The sequence below is a fragment of the Alnus glutinosa genome, chromosome 9 (genome assembly GCF_958979055.1).
Source record: "Alnus glutinosa chromosome 9, dhAlnGlut1.1, whole genome shotgun sequence".
NCBI lineage: Eukaryota > Viridiplantae > Streptophyta > Magnoliopsida > Fagales > Betulaceae > Alnus > Alnus glutinosa.
The window spans coordinates 25,868,067-25,890,517 of record NC_084894.1 but is presented as its reverse complement, the minus strand read 5'-3'; the positions used below and the strand labels follow the sequence as shown (position 1 = coordinate 25,890,517).

General features: G+C 35.7%; 1 long non-coding RNA gene and 1 other non-coding gene across 2 annotated transcripts; one reads left to right on the top strand and one right to left on the bottom strand.

The window, feature by feature from the left end:
* Positions 1 to 73: 73 nt before the first annotated feature.
* LOC133878103 (uncharacterized) lies at positions 74 to 12,901 on the bottom strand. The gene is made up of 4 exons (XR_009901841.1): positions 12,746 to 12,901; positions 12,605 to 12,669; positions 11,954 to 12,009; positions 74 to 236 (listed from the first exon to the last, which is right to left on the bottom strand). It is a non-coding gene; the product is annotated as an uncharacterized LOC133878103 (long non-coding RNA).
* Positions 12,902 to 19,842: 6,941 nt separating this feature from the next.
* Positions 19,843 to 19,948, top strand: LOC133878715 (small nucleolar RNA R71). Its single transcript, XR_009901966.1, has one exon. It is a non-coding gene; the product is annotated as a small nucleolar RNA R71 (small nucleolar RNA).
* Positions 19,949 to 22,451: the final 2,503 nt, after the last annotated feature.

The following is a 22,451-nucleotide window of genomic DNA, read 5'->3' as shown; positions in this document are numbered from 1 at the left end:
ATTCAGAGTAATATCTAACAGCGGAATAATCATAACGTTACATCTCATAACGGAAAGCACATCTAAATATACATGTGGTCTATACAAAAGAGTCATATACAAAATACCCCAAAAGAGTGAACTCCATAGTCCAACTCAATACGACTGTCACAGTGTGCTTCAATCGTAATATCCCAAATACGCAGCTACGGGGTCCTCCTCTAAGTCAGGTGTACCTGCAGTCAAATGGACATCATCTATACGGTTGTGGGGGTTTGCCACATCCGTATAGGTGAAGGGATGAGTTCACCACCTCAGTGATATTAAACTAACTGAGTTTTTTTTCCAAATGAACCAACTTTTCTTTTTAGTCTCGCGTACACTGGTACGCGTCTCAACGACACGATACGTGGATTTTAATATTTATAAGTTTACCACTCGCAATAGTACGAATCGGTTGTACTATAGTAAGGGTGATCGAACCACAGAGATTATTGGATGTTTTGCGTAATAGGATATGAGAAGAGCGTATCTAACTTAATTTATCAACAAAAGTAAAAACAAAAGTTGTAGAATTGAAGCTACAACGATAAAGTGAAAGAAATGGAAACGGAAATGAAATTAACTTAAAAGAAAACTTAGTGTTGATCATATCCAATCCTCAACCTATGCAATGCTTAAAGTCTATATGGATCTTCCTAACATGCTTGATATGAGCGCGTAATGGGCGTCAACCATTACGACGACCTCGACATGAAAATACTTTCGTTAAGACGTAATCGTAAAGCACCTAGATTTACGTTAATCAACTCCACGTAAAGATTAAACTATAATTGAAAACATTTTACTCTACCAAAGGTGTGGAGTGACTAACGTGCCCTAGCTTACTACTCTATAACACATCCTAATAAGTGTACACAATACATGAAAACCCTATTTAGGCCACAATGATAAGATATCTAGTTTCACACCAAATCATTCCATATAAAATTAAACTACAATTGAAAGACAATTAGACTACCAAAGGGATGAAATGTTTGGTGTTCCCTAGCATACCCTATAAGGTAACTCTAATGAGAAATCATATATCATGTCAAATAGCACCATTGAAAAAGACATCGTTCTTGTTTCCAAGAACGTTGGTTTTACTCAAGACTTCAAGGAAAACTCATAGACAAGTTAAACTCTTTTTCATGAATAAATTTGATTGGAATCTTGATACCAAAACCTTTTAGCATGGGTTTTGATATTCTCTAGCCCTTAACAATCATCAAACATCTAAAGAAAATCCTAAGAACATCAAGAACACTTCATAGTTTTTGGATTGGATTTTTGATCAAACCCTAAGGACTAAATTAGCTAGACATGAATTGCATCTAAGTTAAGCATAAATTTAAAGGAAAGCAGTAAAGAAACAAGAAAGAAACGAATTAAAAACAACTATATTAAACTTAAAGAAATTCGGATTACAAAAAAGAAAGAAAATGAAGAACAAGCTAAACTAGAACTTGAAATTAAGGAAAGGGGACAAGCTCTCTGGAACTAAGCCCAGAAAACGTGCACTAAAGGAAACTAAAAACGCAAGGAATTAAAGTGATACATCTGAGCAAATCCGAAATCTCAAAAGATGCATGATCTAACCTATAACCCTAATCTCATATATATAGAGAATTGGATTTACAAAAGATCATCAAGAGTGAATCCTAGCCGCACAAACAGAGCTGGTCGACGTTCATTTCTGTCCACAAAATCCAACTTTAAATTTGGATCGCACAAACAATACAAAGATCTGAGAATATCTGAACTTTCTGGAAGACACGACTTCGATCGATCGAAATTATGTCGATCGATCGAGAAGTCGATCGATCGAATTATTGATGTACAAATAATCGATCTATCGAAATGCCTTGGACAATTTTCCATTTTTCTCAGGATCAATTTCGAACTCTGGAAATGACTAAAATACCCTTGATGTATTTTCATGTCTAATTCAAGTGTTTTGAATTAGATTTCGACTAAGACCTGAAAATAAGAGAAAACACTAAAACATAACAAAACGTTATATATACAATACAAACTAGGTTTAACAAATGCAAATTAAGGGGTCTTGAATTGAATAATTCAAGACTTATCATACACTATAACAGCTACCAATTTATAAAATTTTGTTTGAAAACCCCCATAGCTGATATAGCCTACTCCGACCATCAGAAAACCTTTAAAACATACTATGCAGTTAGAACCATACGTAGAAGTTCCATTGGCTAGGAAGCAACCACGTATAAACCTAGCTACAATAATACTTTTATGTTGGTAGCTCAAATGCACATAGGCCTAACGTTATTAACTGTGATAACACTGTGCCTCAGGGCATTACAACTTCATGCCGAGCACATAGTTGTCCATGCGGTTACTAGAGTAAGACTCTGATTGTAACGCTCCCAAACCGCAAAGGGTTAGGTTCGTCACTTTCTCTTTTAAAACTGCAAAGATTCGTAAGGTCTGCCAAATATCTTAACTAGTATGCTGATTTAAATAAATAATAATAGTGATGATTTTAAAATCTCAGAGTTTTTAATAAATGCGGAAACGGTCATTTAATTGTAAAAGATACAATAACTAAAAATTATGGGGTAACATAAATGAAATGTCCTAATGCATTCCTAGATCCCATCCCGGCCACCTACGTCTCTCTGTTCATAACCTGAAAACAAAAACAAAATAAGGGGTGAGCACAAAAACACGTGCTCAGTAAGGAAATCCTCAACCATAAAATAGTTGAGTTAAATTCATTTTCTTTAAAACCTCAAAACATTTGTCAAAAACTCATTTTTTATAAATACCAAATATAATATATATATATATATATATATATATATATATATTTATATTTGAAATAATCATTAGTCATAGTATGCCCAATACACTATTACGCCCTGTGTACGTAGGGTTGCGCGGTCGATGCGTTGACCTTGGGTGAGTAACGCGGTTTACCTGTGGCCACAGGCCCCACCCCCATCAGCTAATTAATTGAAGTGCACTTAGACTGACATAGAGACAGATACCGCTTTCACTAAGTGAATCAGCGGGTGCGCTTCCATCTCGAGCTACGGTACCGAGCTAAATCTTGAAGGGTCTCGACGGGTCTAGGGCCCAAATAATAGTCTCCTCCACACACGTGCCCTTTTTTCAAAAATTTATATATATATATATATATATATCTCATATAGTTTTCTCACAAAACTTTCTCATCCTTTACTAGTATATCCGGGCAACGTGTCTGGAGGATTTTTTACTTAAAATCACGATTTCAAAAGAATATTTTTAAAACCAACAAATCTTTTATATAATCAAAATAATTTTTGAATTTGAAATACGTTTTTCTCAAAATATCATAAAAATCAATTTAAAACAATTCTTCATAAAAATAATTTGAAAAATACCGAATCAAATCGAAGTTTTGAAAATAAAAGAATACTTAAAATAATATAATAATTTTAGAAGGGGTAGAGAATCCCTTACATGGACTTCCCATTAGCATCGGAAATCGAGCTTTTACCAAAATACTTCCTAGCTCACACTTCAAGCCTTAAACCACACAAAACTACACAAATCTCAAAATTTTCTCTCTTGGCCTTAGGTGTGTGTGTGAGTGAAGCTTGATGGGTATTGTGTCTTCCATTTTGGGTTCTATTTATAAGAGAATGAATGGTTAGGATCAAGTAGACACATTTTGATCCAATGAATGGGAATTAACCTTACCTACCACAATGCACTCAAAAATGCACTCAAACTTACCTACCACAATGCACTCAAAAATGCACTCAAAAATGCACTCAAACTTACCTACCATAATGCACTAAAAAATGCACTCAAACTTACCTACCATAATGCACTCAACCTTACCTACCACAATGCACTCAAATTTACCTATCACAATGCACTCAAACCTTAATATATTATTCTAACATTATTATTATTATTATTATTATTATTATTATTTAACCATTCTCATTGCTAGACCAATCTACTATGCCTAGTTTCTCACTCAAGGAAATTACTATTTTCTCAAAGGTGGGTTGGGTTTGTAGATAGCAATTGGAATGGGTTGGGTTAAGTTCAAAGATGGCCCAATAATGAATAATGTAAATTTAACATGTGAAATGTGGGTTGGGTTTGTAGATAGCAATTGGAATGGGTTGGGTTAAGTCCAAAGATAGCCCATTAAAGAATAATGTGAATTTCCGTCCAGAACAGGGGTCATATTTTTCACGGATGTTTTCGGGTATCAAATGGAGTCCAAAAATTATGAAATTTGGAGGGTAGCTAGAGGACTTCAAGACGAGCGTTCAGAATTTTGAATCGACCAAAACGGAGTTTGTTTGGCCCTGTTTCCGTTATTCCAAAGTTTAAGGTCTGTTTTGAGTTTTTATCAAATGGTAATTATAAACATTTCTACAAACAAAAATACACATTTATAAATAATCGTAGTTATTCTTTTTCCTTATTAAAAATGTTTTAAAATTAATTTAAATCATTATAATTTATGACCTAAAAATCTAGGGCGCTACATTCTTCCCCCCTTAACAGAATTTCGTCCCCGAAATTCGTAAACTATAAAGTTTCCTTCAATAAAGAAAATAAAGCATACTTTATACTATCTTGTCATAACTATAACTTCCAATGTAACCATCACTATCCACATCGTTTCCATTTCCATTAAAAATCCTTAAACGTTATTTCTAAATCCAACTGTTCCTATCCTCAAGTAAGACAGTCTTAATTCTTCAAACCTAAAAAAAAAATAGATCATATCCTAGACACGTAAATCAAATCAATCATAACTATCCTTAATATCATGACAAAGGTATAAAAGCTTAAGATCAGGTCTTACAATATAATCTTTATTTCCTTTATCAATAAAAAGTGTGTAAGACACTATCATTTTCCAAATCTTGTCTCCAATCATAGGTAAACCTCAAATTATAAATCAGGCAATATCCTTGCATTCCATTGCAAGATTTAACCTCGAAGTATAGATCAATTAATCATCAAAGGTATACTTAATATAGATGCAGAAATTCTAAGATCATCAAGTATAACATCACATCTGTAAATCAGCAAATTTCAGAATCTAAGGCTTAATTCTCAAATAACATAATTAGTTTTCCTTAATCATATTAACTGATATATAATAGATTCCATTTACTGCCATGTAGTATTTCTCACTTTCCAAAAATCAACTAAGCCTCAATATCAGAAATGCATCGAAACCTAGTCTCCACATTTGACATTACAATCATCACGATTCTGGTCAGAAAGAATATTAACAGTATTATCCCATAAAAATTATTCTGGTCCAAATGAACTTCAAAATGGGATTTAATCATAACACATTGTTTTCCAACAAAATTTTTGCAAATCATATTCCTATAACACCAAAAATTCCTCCAATAACAAAATCATATATTTCTAGTTCCGTAATTCAGAATTGCCTTAAAATATTAACCTATCATCAAAATCCGTAATCACTGGCTACTATCATAGAATTGATATTAATCTTTTAAACCTCAAACTCATCTCATATAAATCAGATTGGAAATCTTTCTTTAGAATCCCGACAGTTCATCAAAATTTCAATATACTCAAAAGTACTTGAATCAGCCAAAACATATCATATTCCTACTTCAAAACATCATCATAATTGAAAATCTAAACTTCATTTAAGAAATCCTCATTACAGGAAAAATTTCTTATATAACATTTTCCTTTGTGATGATGCTTTTTGATAATCTTGGTGGAAAGCTTGCGAAATGGAAACATGGAATCCAGGAAGGAGAGGGAGGCGAGGCAAGCAATCTGGAAAGGATATGAGTGCGGTACTCATATCGTAGTGCTCTCTCTCTTCTGTCATAGATCGCCATCACCGGATTGAGAGTAGATGCCAGAAAAGTTTATGGTGATGCGAAGGAAGAGAAAGATACTTCATCTCAGAAGCATGATCAAGAATAATCTTGCTTCTGGATGACATGATCAAAAATAATCTTGCTTCGTTGTTTGTGAATCTGGTTTTGATGCTGCATTTTTCTAACTTTAGGCTTGGAAATTTGGTTATGAAACTACATCTTCCTTCTTAGGAAGCGATGAAAGCTCAGACTAGAAGAAAAATTTTGGCTTTCAAAGCTTGAAGAGTTGAGAACTCAAAGGTGTGCTTTGCAAGGAAGAAGATGAGCGAATTTATAGAAAGATTTGAGAAGGAACGGTGCAAGTGGTGCCGACAATGGATCACAATATCTCCATCTTTTTCTCGGAATGCTCTTCCACGTCTGCTAGGTACGAAAAGTGCGGCGAGAAATCCGGAAAAGTCTTGGGTGAATTCGGAATTCGAGAAGGTGAAAAGGGTGAAAGTTGAAAAAGAAAGAGAGCTCGTGATTCGAGAGCTGTCTACTAGTGGTAGTGGCAGTCGCGCTCAGAATGACGTCGATTAGACCGCGTCTTGTCCACTGATTAAGTTCTCTTTCCCTTCAGATCTTTTCGAATAACCGCTTCATTTCTATCTTTTCTCCTTCAGGTTCTTTGAGGAGTATCATCATTTCCTTAGTTCTCTAAAAATGGCTTCCTCATCCTCTCAAAATAATTTTGATCTAAATACTGCGCCTGTAGTACAACCAGAAATTTGGCGTCCATTGTTCCTATCTCAGAGAGGTTCTCTTGCTTGTAGTCCAAAATCTTAGGGTTTTCCGCCCAGAAACTTAATCAGGTATTCTATTTGATCTAGCAATTCTTTACTAACAAAATAAATAACTAACTGTAGTATAATAAAATACCCGCAAGTATAAGCATACTGAACTTCTCAGGAAATGAAGCAGAAAAGGTCCGATTATGGTTTTCTTTAAATCTAAAGTGGTTCATCTTGTAAGACAATAATTCTACGTACTGTTCTTATCATCTAATATGTCTGTAATATTTTGAACTATGATCTTAAACTCGGGTATAATCCTTATGGTACTATGTTCTTCTTTCTATTTCTGCATAATTACTATCATCCTCAAATTGCAATAGATTAAAACCCTAGTATTACTCTAATTTAGTTATGCAGTCAATCAATACTCAGATTTGCTAATCATAAACTTATCCGTCAAGCAAGGATATCTAAGAATCACATCATCAAAATTTTATTTAACTTAAGCTCTAGAAAGACCTCAAATATATATAAACTTCTCCAAAGTTCATCAGATGTATAGGGAAAATAATCTCTCCAAAAATCATCAAATCATTTGATCAACTAATTTCCTCATATATCAGTAATTTACGCTTTATATACCTATCTTCAAAGATACCAGATTTGGAATAATAGATACCCATTAGTCATAACACATCTTTCCTTATATTCTAGGGTTAATCGGATAAACCTCAAATGTGTTCAGCTAGGAATCAGACATTCACTTTCCTAAAATTCAACTAGGCCTCAATATAAGGGGTATATCATAACCTATTCTCCATATATGTTCATCAATAAGGGTTGAAGTTTCCTTCCATTAGGAAATTCTTTAACATAAGTCTAAGTCTAACCATTCTTATCTTTAAGTAGACGATAGTCGTTCATTCCTTAGACCTCAAACACGTAGATCACATCATGAAATCTCACTAAGCATCAAACTATAAATCAAGATATGGTTTACCTCAGTCATCCTCAAATGCAGCTTAGTGGGAGGCAAAAATAAATTCCTCGAGTAAATTCTTAGTCTATAGACCTCAATTTATCATTATCCTCATAGGTCAATGGATTCGACCTTAACCTCAATCCAATTCAATTCAATCCTCAAATATGATAATTAGAGCATTTCTCAAACTTAAGATCTTCCGAAAGATTCATCTTATCATGTGGATTATCTTATCCTCTAGAAAACTTCAATAATTCCTCAATATATTCTAACTTCACTAAAGTTATCTGATCACAAGGATATAATTGCCCCAAATATCATCAATTTACTCGATCAACTTATTCTCTTATATGTCCTTAAAACACATGAATCAGCATCTATAGATTAAGTGTCCATCTCCAAAAGGATACCAGATTCCAGATCATAAATATCTTTATTTACGTCCTACAGTAAATCAAGAAATCTCTAAACTTCAATATTTTTCTCTATGCACATAAAATATCTATGTGATGCTTAATATATTTATTGACTTAATATCCATAAATCTGCCAAGTTATTAAGCATCCGAATTTCTATAATCTATATCCTTAAAAGCATTCCATAAATCATGACTATACCTCAAAATATTGTGATCATCAATACCTAACCATCCAAACAAGTTGATCTATAACCGATGCAATTTGCTATTCCTCGAGAAAGATTGTACAACTTAACACTTAGTTAAACAGGTCTTGAAAACCTATCATACTTTGATACTAATCATAACTTACTCCTTAGTATTGATTCCAACTTAGAGACTTCAACCTTAATAAGATCAATCCTAGGGTTCACAATGTCAAACTGCTATGATGCAATTCCCTACAGGGGTAGCTACTGCTAGGTCTACATCTAACTACTCAGACATCAACTTATAGTCTCGTGAAAAAGAGTATGACATAATTGAATGCGTTGTACCAGAGTCAAAGAGCACAGTAACCTGGTGGAATGAAATCAAAAGTGTACCCGTCACTACTTCGTTTGACGCTGCTACATCACCTGGAGTTAGGGTATATATACGTGCAGGCGTAGTATTCTGTTGTTCCCCCGCAATCCTTAGCGAGGTGTTAAAAAAAAAATAGGGAATGATTCCCTAGCACTGAATACAAAACAAGAAAGGACGGACTCTGCTAGGCCGGAATGTGATTTCCCATTACCCCACTAAGTCTATCTTAATGATCTAGCTCCTAAAGTCTACAGAACCTTATAACCTTTGCTCTGATACCAAAACTGTAACGCTCCCAAACCGCAAAGGGTTAGATTCGTCACTTTCTCTTTTAAAACTGCAAAGATTCGTAAGGTCTGCCAAATATCTTAACTAGTATGCTGATTTAAATAAATAATAATAGTGATGATTTTAAAATCTCAGAGTTTTTAATAAATGCGGAAACGGTCATTTAATTGTAAAAGATACAATAACTGAAAATTATGGGTAACATAAATGAAATGTCCTAATGCATTCCTAGATCCCATCCCGGCCACCTACGTCTCTCTGTTCATAACCTGAAAACAAAAACAAAATAAGGGGTGAGCACAAAAACACGTGCTCAGTAAGGAAATCCTCAACCATAAAATAGTTGAGTTAAATTCATTTTCTTTAAAACCTCAAAACATTTGTCAAAAACTCATTTTTTATAAATACCAAATATAATATATATATATATTTATATTTGAAATAATCATTAGTCATAGTATGCCCAATACACTATTACGCCCTGTGTACGTAGGGTTGCGCGGTCGATGCGTTGACCTTGGGTGAGTAACGCGGTTTACCTGTGGCCACAGGCCCCACCCCCATCAGCTAATTAATTGAAGTGCACTTAGACTGACATAGAGACAGATACCGCTTTCACTAAGTGAATCAGCGGGTGCGCTTCCATCTCGAGCTACGGTACCGAGCTAAATCTTGAAGGGTCTCGACGGGTCTAGGGCCCAAATAATAGTCTCCTCCACACACGTGCCCTTTTTTCAAAAATTTATATATATATATATATATCTCATATAGTTTTCTCACAAAACTTTCTCATCCTTTACTAGTATATCCGGGCAACGTGTCTGGAGGGTTTTTTACTTAAAATCACGATTTCAAAAGAATATTTTTAAAACCAACAAATATTTTATATAATCAAAATAATTTTTGAATTTGAAATACGTTTTTCTCAAAATATCATAAAAATCAATTTAAAACAATTCTTCATAAAAATAATTTGAAAAATACCGAATCAAATCGAAGTTTTGAAAATAAAAGAATACTTAAAATAATATAATAATTTTAGAAGGGGTAGAGAATCCCTTACATGGACTTCCCATTAGCATCGGAAATCGAGCTTTTACCAAAATACTTCCTAGCTCACACTTCAAGCCTTAAACCACACAAAACTACACAAATCTCAAAATTTTCTCTCTTGGCCTTAGGTGTGTGTGTGAGTGAAGCTTGATGGGTATTGTGTCTTCCATTTTGGGTTCTATTTATAAGAGAATGAATGGTTAGGATCAAGTAGACACATTTTAATCCAATGGATGGGAATTAACCTTACCTACCACAATGCACTCAAAAATGCACTCAAACTTACCTACCACAATGCACTCAAAAATGCACTCAAACTTACCTACCACAATGCACTCAAAAATGCACTCAAACTTACCTACCACAATGCACTCAAAAATGCACTCAAACTTACCTACCATAATGCACTCAACCTTACCTACCACAATGCACTCAAATTTACCTATCACAATGCACTCAAACCTTAATATATTATTCTAACATTATTATTATTATTATTATTATTATTATTTAACCATTCTCATTGCTAGACCAATCTACTATGCCTAGTTTCTCACTCAAGGAAATTACTATTTTCTCAAAGGTGGGTTGGGTTTGTAGATAGCAATTGGAATGGGTTGATGTAGTTCAAAGATGGCCCAATAATGAATAATGTGAATTTAACATGTGAAATGTGGGTTGGGTTTGTAGATAGCAATTGGAATGGGTTGGGTTAAGTCCAAAGATAGCCCATTAAAGAATAATGTGAATTTCCGTCCAGAACAGGGGTCATATTTTTCACGGATGTTTTCGGGTATCAAATGGAGTCCAAAAATTATGAAATTTGGAGGGTAGCTAGAGGACTTCAAGACGAGCGTTCAGAATTTTGAATCGACCAAAACGGAGTTCGTTTGGCCCTGTTTCCGTTATTCCAAAGTTTAAGGTCTGTTTTGAGTTTTTATCAAATGGTAATTATAAACATTTCTACAAACAAAAATACACATTTATAAATAATCGTAGTTATTCTTTTTCCTTATTAAAAATGTTTTAAAATTAATTTAAACCATTATAATTTATGACCTAAAAATCTGGGGTGCTACACTGATATCCAAGCACTTCTTACTAATGTGACACGTCAATCCATCTACCTACTCCCAAGCCACACCGATATCGCAACCAATAACATCAAAACCAAGCACACTAAGCTTAAAACATGCCATCTCGCTCTTTAGTACAAGCTTACTATCATTTTCCGAACATGGTTAACACGGAATCCTAGGGCATTACAACTTCATGTCGAGCACGTAGTTGTCCATGCGGTTACTAGAGTAAAACTCGGGTATCCAAGCACTTCCTACTAACGTGCTACAACAATTCATCTACCTACTCCTAGGACGCTGTATTACTCATACCGAACCATGACAATATTCTTGTTTGTCCAAGCTCAATGTTATAAAATTATGCAACTAGACGATAACAGTATACATAAGCTCTTTTGCCATCAAAACTCTTAGGCATACTAATACGTCTAGCATCAAAACTACAATATTCTATATCATGAAAACATCATTTAATTTAAACAATGATATGCATGCTAATGATGATCTTTCCATTCCTTTAAACCTTTCCATTCCTTTCATTCCTTTCGTTCCTTTCGTTCCTTTTATGCTCATGCTTTATGCTTTACAATTCAAATTCTATTCTCCTATTCTTTACAAATCATGCTTTCTTCAAATACAATAAACCAATTAACATGAAACTTTATCATTCAACTTTGCATAATTTAAATCCCAACCGCAGCTCACATTCAAATACTTTAAAAATAATTCTACACATTTCATCCATACATCATTTCATAACATCATTAATATTATTTGAACATAGTTGAAACTACTCAAATCAACCAAAACAGATAATCAACATACAGTTGGTTCAAATTTATAAAACACATATATTTTTCTATTTTAATAAAATAACAATAATAATTTTTCAGTGAGTAAAATATCACCTGGCTGCGCGGATATTAAGCACTAGGTCCCCTAGACATCACCTTGCAATGTATCACTGTGAAATAACACATTGCACTATTTAGCACATTAAGTAATTAACACCCTAATTAGCACTTGAATCGCTCAAGGCTAAACCGTTGGAAAAACTATAATATTTTAAGGGTTCCAAACGCCTACCCATAAATCCTAAACACTAACTAAAACTCAAACAATACTAACCCAAAGTATTTACTAAGGGTTAGATATTAAAATCACTTATTTAATTATTTACTCATAATATATTAATTACTAACCCGTAATTATTTTCACTAACAATTTTATAATATTATTAACCCTAAAATTATATTCACTAATCTCTAGATTATTTTTCACAAACATTTTCTCAATATCATTAACTCTAATATTATTTCATAAATATTTTTACCTCAATTACTAACATATTAACACAATTTAATCATCTAGATTTTTAATCACTTAAAAACCCCAAATTAGTTTAACCTAACAAATTAGAGTCTCTAAACTTTAAATCATAATTTATAAACACTACCTCAAACACGATATTATTAACCCAATAGCTTTTACTAAGGGTTAATCATAATAAATAGCATTTTAACAAAATACCCGAAAACTAATGTCTATAGAAAACTTACCAAAAATTCGCCAAGCAAAGACCAAATGCTCGGGAAGCTCCTAGCAACTCCAAACTACCCAAAATCTAGAGAAAATGCCAAGTTAAACTCATTTCTATAAGATTTATAAAAATCTCTAAAAATGCTAGTTTAGAGATTTACCTCAAACCGATCGGTAGAAACGTAGATCGGGCTTCGTAGATCACGTTACCAAAATCGGATCGAAGATCGGACCGTTGGATCTTCGTAGATTAAGGATTTTCTATAAAAATCCATAAGAGAAAAATAAGGAGAAGAGGCACTGCCTCTTCAGGTAAGAAGAAAAGAAAAGGGCCGGATGGCCCCCTTTTTTTTTTTTTCAGCAAGGCGCACACTGCGCCCTTGTTTTGTAGTGAAGGGCCACTTGGCCCTTCAATTATTTTTTCAACAGGTGGGGCGCCCTTGTTTTTTTATTTTTTTTTATTTTCTTCTTTTCCTTAACTTTTCTTTTACACCAATTTTTTTGTTTATTATTATTTTAATGGCCACTTGGCCATTATTAAAGTAATGGCCGTATGGCCCTTTTGCTTTAAAGGCCATCAGGCCATTTTTCACTATATATATATATATTATTTTATTAATTAATTAATTTATTTCTTTTATAATTTATTTTCTTTTATATTTCTTTTTAATTTCTAATTTATTTTCTATTATTTCAATTTTCTATTTTATTTAAACTTTAAAAATATTACTTTTTACATTTTTAATAATACTAAAATTATTTTAACTAATCATTTACTCAAATTTTATACTCTAAATATTAAATGATGTCCCGGACATTACAATAAGGGTGGGCTACTATTGGCCGACGATGATTAGAGACGCAGCAGAGCTGGTGAGAGCTTGTGATGCATGTCAGAGGTTTGCCCGTGTATCAAACAGTCCCCCGGAATATCTTCATTCGATTACCTCACCATGGCCGTTCGCCAAATGGGGGGTCGACATAGTCGGCCCAATGCCGTCGGGCAAAGGTAACCGGAAATTCATCGTGGTTGCGGTCGATTACTTCACCAAATGGGTCGAAGCTGAGGCACTGGTCGCAATCACAACTGAAAATATCATAAAATTCATATGGAAATCCATAATATGCAGATTCGGTATCCCATATGCTATGGTGACCGACAATGGAAAGCAGTTTGATTGTGACCGTTTCCGGGAATGGTGTGCCGAACTGGGCATAAGAAAAAGCTTTTCAACCCCCGTGTTTCCTAAGTCCAATGGCCAGGTTGAGGCCACTAACAAGGCACTGATCCTGATGCTAAAGAAGAAGCTCGGCCGGAAAAAAAAGGAGCCTGGGTTGAGTATCTCCCCGAAGTGCTCTGATCCTATCGCACTACAGTCAGAACTGCTACAGGGGAAACCCCATTTGCTCTAACCTATGGAATGGAAGCGGTAATTCCTGTGGAAGTGAGATCGCCGAGCTTCAGGGTGGCCCACTATAATCCGGGGTTGAATGAAGAAGGAGTAAATCTGCATCTGGATTTGTTGCAGGAAAGACGTGAAGATGCCCGTGCAGCTTGTGCAGCCTATCAGAGCCGAGTAGCTAGGTATTATGATAAGAAGGTTAAACTCCGAGAATTCAAGGTTGGCGATTGGGTCCTACGGAAGGTCAATCTAATGACTAGAGAACCGGCCGATGGAAAGCTAGGCCCGAAATGGGAGGGGCCTTACCGAATTGTCAGCTCCAGCAAGAATGGGGCCTACCGCCTGGCCACAGGACAAGGAAAAGCAGTGCCGAGGGCCTGGAATGTAGATTATCTTAAAAAATACTACTTTTGAGATTTTTGTTCCTGTAAATTAACCTTTCTTACTCAACTGCATTAAGGCAAACCATGAGAATGTTCGACTTTGGACTTGGCACCCCTCCTGGTTTTGGACAGGGGGAGTGACGTGGAGCTCACCCTTAACAGGGGAGTAACTGGAGAATGTCCGACCTCGGACTTGGCACCCCTCCTGGTTTGGGACAGGGGGGTGATGTGGAGCCCGCCCTTAACAGGGGAGTAACGGGAGAATGTCCGACCTCGGACTTGGCACCCCTCCTGGTTTGGGATAGGGGAGTGACGTGGAGCCCGCCCTTAACAGGGGAGTAACGGTAGAATGTCCGACCTCGGACTTGGCACCCTTCCTGGTTTGGGACAGGGGGTGACGTGGAGTCCGCCCTTAACAGGGGAGTAACGGGAGAATGTCCGACCTCGTTTGGGACAGGGGGTGACATGGAGCCCGCCCTTAACAGGGGAGTAACGGGAGAATGTCCGACCTCGGACTTGGCACCCCTTCTGGTTTGGGACAGGGGGGTGATGTGGAGCCCACCCTTAACAGAGGAGTAACGGGAGAATGTCCGACCTCGGGGGGTAAGGAATCTACCGGTTTCGAACGAGGGGTTATGTCTTTCTTGTTACAAATCCCTCTGTCCCTTTTCCGTGAGACCGGACGGATTTGGGGGGGAAAGGAACCTGCCAAAGCGATACACTCATCATCCTACCGAGTTTCAAAAAATTGTGAGATGAGCAACCCCATTCCCTGTGACGTTCGTATACTTTTATTTGGCTGTGTTAGTTAAAAGTGGAAGTCAATGTTCGAAAATAACAGAAGAACAATCTTTAAAGGAGATATTTAAAAATAGATAACAGAAAGAGAACATGCTTGTTCGTAAAATACATAATTACACCTTGTGGGATATTTGGGCCAGCATACATGGAGGTACGTCACGTAGCAACAGGTAGCCGGTCTCGCTGCTTTGAACAATTGGGTTCCCGTCCTCCTGGTATGTCGACCCCTGGCAGGGGGCTGGTGAGGAGATGAGTTCTCATTTTCCCTCACTACCAGCGTCTTGGTAGCGCGCCAAGCGGCTACGTGGATTTTAAATTTATAAGTTTACCACTCGTAATAGTACGTATCGATTGTACTATAGTAAGGGTGATCGAACCACAAAGATTATTGGTTGTTTTGCATAATAGGATATGAAAAGAGCGTATCTAACTTAATTTATCAACAAAAGTAAAAGCAAAAGTTGTAGAATTGAAGCTACAACGACAAGGTGAAAGAAATAAAAATGGAAATGAAATTAACTTAAAAGAAAACTTAGGGTGTTGATCCTATCCAATCCTCAACCTATGCAATGCTTAAAGTCTATATGGATCTTCCTAACATGCTTGATATGAGCGCGTAATGGGCGTCAACCACTACGACGACCTCGACATGAAAATACTTTCGTTAAGACGTAATCATAAAGCACCTAGATTTACATTAATCAACTCCACGTAAAGATTAAACTATAATTGAAAAATATTTTACTCTACCAAAGGTGTGGAGTGACTAATGTGCCCTAGCTTACTACTCTATAACACATCCTAATAAGTGTACACAATACATGAAAACCCTATTTAGGCCACAATGATAAGATATCTAGTTTCACACCAAATCATTCCACATAAAGTTAAACTACAATTGAAAGACAACTAGACTACCAAAGGGGTGAAATGATTGGTGTTCCCTAGCATACCCTATAAGGTGACTCTAATGAGAAATCATAAATCATGTCAAATAGCACCATTGAAAAAGACATCATTCTTGTTTCCAAGAATGTTGGTTTTACTCAAGACTTCAAGAAAAACTCATAGACAAGTTAAACTCTTTTTCATGAATAAATTTGATTGGAATCTTGATACCAAAACCTTTTAGCATGGGTGTTGATATCCTCTAGCCCTCAACAATCATCAAACATCTAAAGAAAATCCTAAGAACATCAAGAACACTTCATGGTTTTTGGATTGGATTTGGATCAAACCCTAAGACTAAATTAGCTAGACATGAATTTAAACTAATCTAAGCATGGAAATGAACGAAAACAGTAAAGGAACAAAGGAGAAATGAATTGAAATCAACTATATTAAACTAAGGAAATTCGGATTACAAAGAAAGGAAGAAAATGAAGAACAAGCTAAGCTAGAACTTGAAATTAAGGAAAGGAGACAAGCTCTCTGGAACTAAGCCCAGAAAACGTGCATTAAAGGAAACTAAAACATGAAGATTTAAAGTGATACACCTGAGCAAATCCGGATAAACCTCAAAAGATGCATAATCTAACCTAAAACCCTAATCTCATATATATAGAGAATTGGATTTACAAAAGAACATCAAGAGCTAATCCTAGCCGCACAAACAGAGCTGGTCGGCGTCCATTTCTGTCCATTAAACTCAACTTTCAATTTGGATCGCACAAAGATTTGGAAATATCTTGACCTTCTGGAAGACACGAAGTCGCTCGATCGAAAATATGTCGATCGATCGAAAGTCGATCGATCGAAAATGTCTTGCTCTGAGAGTCGATCGATCGCATCTTGATCGATCTAAGTTGAGTCGACTGAAAGTCGATCGATCGAATTATTGCTGTACAAATAATCGATCGATCGAAATGCCTTGGACGATTTTTCTTCTTTTCAGGATCAACTTCGAACTCTGGAGATGACCAAAACGCCCTTGATGTATTTCCAGGTCTAATTCAAGTATTTTGAATTAGATTTCAACTAAGACCTGAAAATAAGAGAAAACACTAAAACATAACAAAACGTTATATATACAATACAAACTAGGTCTAACAAATGCAAATAAAGGGGTCTTGAATCAGACAATTCAAGACTTATCACACCCCCAAACTTACATAATGCTAGTCCTTAGCATTACAACTAGAATTTAAAATATAAACAACTAATCTATATCCTCTTTCGTGGGAAACGCGATTGCATTTAGCACATGCAACAAGCCTTTTAAACCCCTAGGCTACCCTAGTGGACGAGTGAAGTCTCGTGAAGGTTTAGCAGAAAATGCTACCTACAAACATTATCTTTACAAAATATACATGTTACCTAATAAAAAGAAGTATAATCACAATGATGGTTCATAATTCATGAACAACTTTAAACTAATAAACTCCATCTTCACACAGTTTAAGAAAATCATAGTCTACTCATTTACAAATGGCCGGCTAAGATTTCACATGTTCAAAATGATGCAGTTTGATATTAACATACAGTTATGAGGCTTTCAAAGAATATAACCTACATACATGCTCCAGTGTCTCAAAATTCTATATATCTCTCACTAGATGGAATAACTAAGGCATAGGCATACCTTAATATTATTTACATTATTTATTATGGTTGTGCGATGCTCAACTCCTTTAAGCTTCTAAATGACCTATGTACCAAGTGTTAGGCCAGTGACTCCCAAACCAGATGGCTTTAGGGCACTAGATGTAAAACATCCCTAAGGGCTTAATAACTCAAGTCAAGAAGAACTACGAAGTCAAACTAACCATTTTTTATTTACTTACATCTTTTGACGCGAACACTCAATGTTTAATGAGGCAAGAGGTCCGGTTACTCAATGAAGTTTTTTTTTTTTTTATTTATTTTTTTTTTTATTATTTTTATAAATGCCAATGTCATCCATCTAACAAGTAATCTTAGTTTTCCAAAACACTAAAGACCGTATGCAAGGTATTAACTTAAGTACATACCCCACAAACAATATGCCAATGTATGTCATGATTTTTCAAATTCCTACATGTGAATCTCATAGCCAAAAGTAATTAAGTAGACTTAGACTCTCTAATTGTGTGATCATGTGTTCAAAATTTTAAAATTGTCAATGAAAAGCAAATCACAATTATAAATCAACTAAATTCTACAAAACAACATAGATATTCACAACGAAATTTGAAAAATTTGTACAAAATTTAGACTAAGTGTATTTCTATACCCCCAAACTTAAAATAACACATTGTCCCCAATGTGTATAAAATGAAAGCATGGTTAAGGGATAAAGAAAACCTGAATGGGGAGATATGGCTCAAAGCATACCCCCAAACTTAGAGGTAGGAACACTTAACCTGAAAGAGAAAACTAAAAAGAAAAAGTAATATACAAGATCATAAACAGAAATATAAAAAATGAAACTGTCACATTTCGATCGATCTCAACAAAACTCGATCGATCTACAATTCGATCGATCGAAACAAAAATGGATCGATCGAAATGCCTTGGTAACAAAAATAAAAACAGATTACTTACAAAGCATAAAAATTAAACATAAAATATACAATTAAACAAAATGAATGGGGTGCCTCCCAGGAGCGCTAAGTTTAACGTCTTCAGCCAGACCCGTCAAAACTCACTGCTAATGAATGGATTTGTGTCTGGCAGTGGTTGGGCAAAATTTATCGTTTCGTGCCCATTCGGATCCTTGAGACTTAAGGGATAAGGCACTTCAGGTTTAAAATGTGCCTCAAGGAATTGTGTGTTGGAGTGTGGTGTTTCGGTAAACACTCATTTACCCCTGGCAAGTTTGGTCTTTTCTAATTGCCCTATTGGTTCAGTCTTTGTCTCTCCCACCTTTGGATCAATGACTACCCCTCTACTCCTAGGATTAGTAACTGGTGCACTAGAACACTTCCCTATCTCTCTCTCGCTAAATGACTTAGCTAGTTGTCCAAGTTGGACTTCTAGCTTTGCTATAGACTGAGAATGGGAATTCAGAATTTGAGTCTGAGACTCAAATTTACTGAGACTAGTCAACACCTTTTCCTCAAATGCAGAATTTCTAGGAGGTGGAAGGGCTGATTGCTATTGTGGGTTGGGAGGACGACTATTAGGTGGCGGCTGGTAAAACTGATTGTTGGACTGCTGATATGCTTGGTTTTGCAGTCCATTATATTGTGGAACATTAGGCCGCCACATACTACTATTGTTTCTCAAGGCCGGGTTATAAGAATTTTTAAAATGATCACTAACCGGTCTAGAGTAAACTGCGTTCATATGCTCAAAAGGAGGCTCAGAAGACTGTCCAACAATAGGACAATTTCCGGCCTGATGTGATGGATCGGAACAAAATGAACATGCATCATGTGGTGTGTGTGTATATGAGATGCAGTCGCAGGAACAAAACCAGATGCTAACAATTGATCTAACTTTCTAGATAAGGCATCTACTTTGGCATTCAAGTCCAAAGGTTGGGAGACCTCATAAAGAGTTTGGCTCTTAGTACTTGTTCTACGACCGGATGATGAATGGTGTAAAGAATTTTCAGACAAGTTTTCAAAAAGTGTCCATGCATCATCCTCACTCTTCAACATAAAAGTACCCCCACATGAGGCATCTACCATCTGTCTATGTGGCTCAGTCAAGCCATCATAGAAGCACTGTACAAGCTGCCACTTGGGAACAGCATGATGTGGACACTTTCGTAAAAGGTCCTTCATCCTCTCCCAAGTTTCATGAAATGGTTCCCCCTCTATCTGCGAAAAACCAGTTATGGCCTTTCGTATTTGATTGGTCTTCCCTATGGTAAAGTACTTCTTAAGGAACTCGTGTTGCATCTGAGCCCAAGAAGTAATGGAGTTAGTCTCTAAGGAAGTCAACCAATACTTAGCCTTTTCTTTAAGAGAGAACGGAAATAAACGCATCCTTAAAGCATCCTCTGTAAAATTCTGCAACCTTATGGTAGAGCAGATTTCTATGAATTCATCTAAATGCTTATAAGGATCCTTAGTATTAAGTCTGTAAAATAATGGAAGCATTTGAATGAATCCGGACTTAATTTCAAAATGAGCTGCCGTAATGTCCGGCAACTGAAGGCTTGAAGTAGGTGTGTATGTTGAGGGAACATAGTGGTCCCTTAACAACACAGGCTTTGGTTCTTCAGCCATTGGTGATTTAGAATGGGCTCTTAGACGTGAGTTCCGTTTGGATCTACTTCGTCTAGAAATCCGCTCTAAGTTTGGGTCGTATGGAAAAATAGGCAATGACAATGAACGACGACCAAACATGCACCAAAAAAATTAATCTATATATACAAGGTACAGGAAAGAAATAAAATGAAAAAGTAAGAAAAACTAACAGGTCTGCAGTGAGGCAGTGCAGTAGCAGCTGAAGTGCTACTGCAAGAAAAGTCGCTCGATCGAATATTTTGCCGATCGATCGAAATTTCGATCGATCACTTTTAATGTCGATCGATCGATTCTCTGCAGAAGAGAAAAATGCAAGGAAAATACAGAAAATAAAATCTAAAACAAATTTAAAGTCTAAATATGCACAGGACAGTAAGAAATTAAATGTAGGTTCGGTCTAGAGTCAGCAGAAAAACAGTGCTGCTCAAAACAAAATTCGATCGATCCAATTATAAGTCGATCGATCTAAGGTCGATCGATCGAAATTACAGGTCAAAAAGTTCGATCGATTGAAAGTCGATCGATCGCAATTATAGGTCAAAAATTAGATCGATCGAATTTTCTGCAGAAACAGAATTCTGCAGAAAACAGACAGAACCGAAGTAAAACACCAAAAACACTAAAAATAGTTTTTATACATAACCAAAAATAGCTTATGGACAGAATTTACAATATGTACTAAATCAAACTAAATACAATCCTAAATATCCCATAAACAACCGTTAATCCCCGGCAACGACGCCAAAAATTGGTATACGCTCGGGACTAACCGGCTACACGTGGATTTTAAATTTATAAGTTTACCACTCGCAATAGTACGTATCGATTGTACTATAGTAAGGGTGATCGAACCACAGAGATTATTGGTTGTTTTGCATAATAGGATATGAAAAGAGCGTATCTAACTTAATTTATCAACAAAAGTAAAAGCAAAAGTTGTAGAATTGAAGCTACAACGACAAGGTGAAAGAAATGAAAATGGAAATGAAATTAACTTAAAAGAAAACTTAGGGTGTTGATCCTATCCAATCCTCAACCTATGCAATGCTTAAAGTCTATATGGATCTTCCTAACATGCTTGATATGAGCGCGTAATGGGCGTCAACCACTACGACGACCTCGACATGAAAATACTTTCGTTAAGACGTAATCATAAAGCACCTAGATTTACATTAATCAACTCCACGTAAAGATTAAACTATAATTGAAAAACATTTTACTCTACCAAAGGTGTGGAGTGACTAATGTGCCCTAATTTACTACTCTATAACACATCCTAATAAGTGTACACAATACATGAAAACCCTATTTAGGCCACAATGATAAGATATCTAGTTTCACACCAAATCATTCCACATAAAGTTAAACTACAATTGAAAGACAACTAGACTACCAAAGGGGTGAAATGATTGGTGTTCCCTAGCATACCCTATAAGGTGACTCTAATGAGAAATCATACATCATGTCAAATAGCACCATTGAAAAATACATCATTCTTGTTTCCAAGAATGTTGGTTTTACTCAAGACTTCAAGAAAAACTCATAGACAAGTTAAACTTTTTTCATGAATAAATTTGATTGGAATCTTGATACCAAAACCTTTTAGCATGGGTTTTGATATCCTCTAGCCCTCAACAATCATCAAACATCTAAAGAAAATCCTAAGAACATCAAGAACACTTCATGGTTTTTGGATTGGATTTGGATCAAACCCTAAGACTAAATAAACTAGACATGAATTTAAACTAATCTAAGCATGGAAATGAACGAAAACAGTAAAGGAACAAAGGAGAAATGAATTGAAATCAACTATATTAAACTAAGGAAATTCGGATTACAAAGAAAGGAAGAAAATGAAAAACAAGCTAAGCTAGAACTTGAAATTAAGGAAAGGAGACAAGCTCTCTGGAACTAAGCCCAGAAAATGTGCATTAAAGGAAACTAAAACATGAAGATTTAAAGTGATACACCTGAGCAAATCCGGATAAACCTCAAAAGATGCATAATCTAACCTAAAACCCTAATCTCATATATATAGAGAATTGGATTTACAAAAGAACATTAAGAGCTAATCCTAGCCGCACAAACAGAGCTGGTCGGCGT